At 41.1% G+C, this 4972-nt stretch overlaps 1 long non-coding RNA gene across 1 annotated transcript in view; it reads right to left on the bottom strand.

The window, feature by feature from the left end:
- Positions 1-4972, bottom strand: part of LOC116686633 (uncharacterized) — a 16407-nt gene that overhangs the window by 11161 nt on the left and 274 nt on the right. The gene's annotated exons all lie outside the window — the stretch shown is intronic.

Raw genomic sequence — 4972 nt, 5'->3', positions numbered from 1 at the left:
TTCAAACAGGTTTTGTGATAATCATCACGCAGTAGTACCATGTATGTTTGTGTCTCACCCAGTTTGTGTGTGATCCATCTTGGCAGTGTCAGTTTATGTGGTAGTTCCTTAGCCTGCACTAGAGGCCCAACCGGCATCGTTGCTTTCTGATTTCTCCCTGCATTCGTCGCCTCCCTCTCCCCAAAAACATCCGTGAGCGCCCATGGTCTGGCTTTGTCCTCCAGAGAACAGGTCATGCCTTTGAGACAAAAACTTTATTCCCCTCAACAACAGGAATTGAGCTCTATAGTGGTTATGACCATATACTTGTAACTACACGGCTTGCACAGTGATAGCGTTAGAGAAGGTTGCTGTAGTCTCACAGGAAAAGGTAAACTGTCCAGATTGCGCCTAGAAGCAAGAATGTTGCTAGCGCAGCTAAGGCAACTAAATCAACACTGCCAGGCCTCCTATTCAACAACACCAGATCGATCACGCACAAAATGGATGACTACAATACTACGGAACTGCTGCATGGTGTTAACACAGAAGTCTGGCTGAATATCACCTCCTGCTCTTCTGGCACGTTCAAAGGTGTTGCAACTCTTTCTGACTATTGTAAGTACCTGACTCATTTCCATTTCCGGTGCTTGTGGTGTGTGTGTTTTTTTTTGGTAGCATGTTGCTGCTCACTAAATACCAGTTAAATTTGTTAGATTTGCTATTACAGCGGCTAACTGTCCGCTAAACACTTATTCTTAGCTTGCAGTTAGCCATGTCGTCTCTCTCTCCTACTTTCTCTTGCTCGGTGTGTGAGTAGATTAGTCCTCTGCTCCTTTAGCAACAATGGTATCCCACAACACAGAAAGTTTAGGGAACGTAGAGAACGTTAGTTTTGGTTCTCTAAAGGTTTGTTCGAACCAAACAAAAGCTAACGTTTAGGGAACGTTCCCTCCTGTTATAACGTTCTCTAAACGTTAAGAGAACCAACCAACGGGAACGTTCCCCTGCGGTTGCGCCGTACCTTTACACAACGTTCCCGTTGGTGTTTTTGGTTGTTCTGAGTTAGAAGTAGCATGGTTTGCTGTCACTGATTATTCACTCAAAAATGATTCGACTTATAAAATTAGAAAGATAAACAGCATAGCATTTATTTAAGGCTGATATCAATTAGCTTAAAACAGTACTTTTGCTTGACTTCGTTTTTTAACTGTTAGTGAAACAACTTAAAAGAGGAATCTATCAATGGGACGATTTCATCACAACTAGATAATTCACTTCTTTATTCAGTTTGAAAACCTAACCGTTACAACCCACACCAGTAGGGGGCCGTGCTTGAGCAGACCGATTCTCCCGTTAGAAGAGAAAAAGCGACGGGACCAGGACCACGCGCTCAGCACGGAGAGGTAAGCAAAAAATATTGCAGTTAAATGATGTTGTGGTTGTAAGGGGAGGTTTGTGGTTTAACATTAAACTCTTCGTATGGCTTTGTTATATTCCGGTTCTTGTTAGGTTGACCAAAAAATAAGTTGGCTGAAGTCAACAACTAACTTAGTTAGTTTTCAACGTCGTCCGCCATTATGCTATGCTAGTCAGCAGTGAGCTGCTCCAATCTTTTTTTTAGTAAACTATTTGTGCACAACCATGTTCTCAATGCGAGTTCATGTGTGTGAGCCCCCAGGTGAGACTTGGAGTAAAGTTTCATGTGTGTCGAGCCTTCTTAGTGTTAAAAATGTTGATTTTGATGCTATCATAGAAGGCCCCTAGCACTCCATTCAAAAGGGCGAGGCCAGAGTTGTGCTTTAGATGGATTGCATAAATCTGCACTGTTTGCTGCTGTGCACCGACGTTTCGCTTTGTTGCATTGTATGTTTTGGTAATCATGTTAAATGCTTTCGTTTAGTTACAAATAAGATATCCGTTTTCGGTCTTTTTTTAATTAGTGTACTACAGTACATAAATAAAGCCAAGATAATCAAAATCCTTAGTCCAGGTAGATCAGCAGCCATCTTGCAACGCACTTTAGCCAGTTATCGGCAAGCTGAGTGCCTTCACTCAGCTTGCCGATAACAGCAAGGGACGTAATGTGTTGCAACACAGCTGCAGTACTGGCTTTACAAACTAACACTATGCATTTCTGTGGATGCTGTGTCTCCCCATTACAAAGTATCTGGGCTACAATGCAGAAATCTTGTCACGTACAATGTTTACACTGACTGTATACATTTAAATATTTTTGCAATCAGTACAAATTGTATGATCTGTTATTTCAGATGAATCCGGGTGGAGACATTTGAGGAGAAGATGGATTAGCTGCTCATGCTCTAAAGGAGCTCCATGGCACCTCCCTCTGCTCCAAATCACAGCGTGCCATTTGCCCAACAGCAGCTGGGCCAAATATCCAGTTTAAAAAATATGGCTGTGTACAGGTAACCTATTGCTGCTATACTATATGTAAATAAATAATTTTCTCTGTATGGAACTGCTTTTCTTTCTTCTTTTTTTGCACTACTGGATCACAAATGTTCACTTAACATAGATTCCTACGCCAAAGCTGTGGACCGGTGTCGGCGGCTGAGGGACACTTCCAGCATCCAGACAGAAGATGAAGCAAGTGTCCAAAAAAGGCAGCGCCGACGCCCAAGGAGGTTCATGACAGATTCTTCAAGCGATGGTACTATTATAGACTACATTTTTTCACATATTTCAAATCACAGATTTTGCAATGGGTACACACTATATGGTCTCTGTATTACAGATGAATCTGTTGCACGACCAGATAAACTGTCCAGGATGGAGCGTGCGTCTGGAAGCCCTGTCTGTAAGTTAAAATGTATGCATGCATATAAACCAGTCATTCTTAACATGGAACCAATGACAGTCAACATGGTGCATATCATGTGATTGTTCTGATGTTTGTCTCTTCCTGTCTTTTTTCAGCTCAGCAGATAATACTTCCTCCACCACCTGCATGTAAGTTTTTTAATATATATTTTGTCTAATATAAAAGAATAGGTTCATAGATTCATGTGCAGGCAACCTATCAACTTCATCTTATATAATAATCATATATAATTTATTTATTATATGTATCAACGCCATGCAGGAAACCAGCTGGTTGCCCAGAGCAGGATGAGTCTTTAGTGACCCTACCACGGACTGCCACTTCATCTTGGGACCCAGTTGAAGGTACAGTTGCTTTGGTTTTTGCATTTGCAATGAAGTACAATTAAATGGCAAGGATCACTAGAGTAACATAACGTTTTTGTTGTTTTAAACAGAAGAACTCACACAGAGGGAGGTGGCTCAGACATGGAGATCAAAATGAGAGGTAAGACTCAAGTTGCTCACATGTTTGTATGTGTGTATGGAGAGGAGGAACAATATGGAAATTAAGTGGCCATAGTTCTGCCCTAAGACAAACACTATATAATTGCATAAAATCTAATATCTTAACTGAACTGACTTCTCTTACAAAATGAGATTGTACAAGCTCTACACTGTATGCATAATTTGTTACTATATGTTTTACAGCAACTTTTCCTGTCGACCCTCGGTGGTTGTACTGGAGGTGATGCCGTCCGCCGCATGCTGGGGCAAGATGCAACGAATGATGTCCTGAGACAGTACAGCTTGCACTGAAGAAAAACAAAGAAAGCCTTCCAGGACCTGGCTGTATGCATGGTTATAACAGGCAGGTGTTATTTTAATGTTCACATTAGTATTATGCTTAGCTTGGCTGACAAGAGGTTTTAATTTGACTTTGATTCATTTGGACTTCTACTCTAGCGGCCTGCCAGAAAAACTTCCCTGCGCTGACTGCTGCAGAAGCGGAGGATTTGATTGGGCAAGTTCTGAAGTTTGCCCCACACAGACGGTAAATTTAAGTTCTTCTGCGTTATGTTCATAACAAAGTCATCAAAAAAATTATTTTGTTAATGTGTTCATTCTTAGTATTACATGTCTAACTTTTGTTATTTCTATAGGCCAGCTGAGAAGGATGAGCCATGGAGCCCCTTTTAACCTTTTTATTAATATATTTTTTTAGTGACTTATTTTGCACACACTTTACAAAAACATCTTTATGCATCTTGCACTACATTTACACTACATCCTTATCTTGTTGTATTTTTTTCAGTTGTTTGAATATTAAAGTTTTGAAATGCCATCAAGTTTGCTGTTCATTCCTTCCTACTAATTTAACTTTGTATGTATGTACGTGTGTATTACAGTACATACATACACACAAATGTATGGGTGTAGTTTAAAGGTTAGGGGAATCTAAGTTTCTTAACGTTCCGGGAACGTTCCCTGAAGGTTTGGTTGGTTGTAGTTTGGTTGTCTGCTGGTTAATTGGAAGGTTTTCTAACGTTCTGGGAACGTTCGTTTGTGGTTACAGCGAACGTTTCCCTACGTTAAGAGACGTTGCGTAACGTTCGCTGAGGGTTGCAACGCTAAGGGAACGTTCCCCTAACGTTCTCTAAAGGTTGCAACGTTAAGGGAACGTTCTTAACGTTCGCTTAAGGTTGCAACGTTTTCGGAACGTTCGCCTAACGTTCTCTAAAGGTTGTAACTTTTAGAGAACGTTGGAGAACGTTCGAGAACGTTCGCTCGTAACCAAAACGAACGTTCCCGGAACGTTAAGAAAACCTTCCAATTAACCAGCAGACAACCAAACTACAACCAAACAAAACCTTCAGGGAACGTTCCCACAACACAAAAAAGAACGTTCTGGGAACCAAAAATTGTTAGCTGGGGTGTAACAAGTGTAGGTTATTTATGAGACATGGAGGGCGAAGGCTTTAGAGAACCAAAAACTAACGTTCTCTAACGTTCCCTAAACGTTCTGTGTTAGTGGGGACATACCATTGTTGCTAAAGGAGGCAGAGGACTAATCTACTCACACACCGAGCAAGAGAAAGTAGGAGAGAGAGACGACATGGCTAACTGCTAAGCTAAGAATAAGTGTTTAGCGGACAGTTAGCCGCTGTAA

Source organism: Etheostoma spectabile, unplaced genomic scaffold, assembly GCF_008692095.1.
Source record: "Etheostoma spectabile isolate EspeVRDwgs_2016 unplaced genomic scaffold, UIUC_Espe_1.0 scaffold420, whole genome shotgun sequence".
NCBI lineage: Eukaryota > Metazoa > Chordata > Actinopteri > Perciformes > Percidae > Etheostoma > Etheostoma spectabile.
Note: the sequence above shows the minus strand (reverse complement) of the source record. Positions and strands in the feature narration are given on the sequence as shown.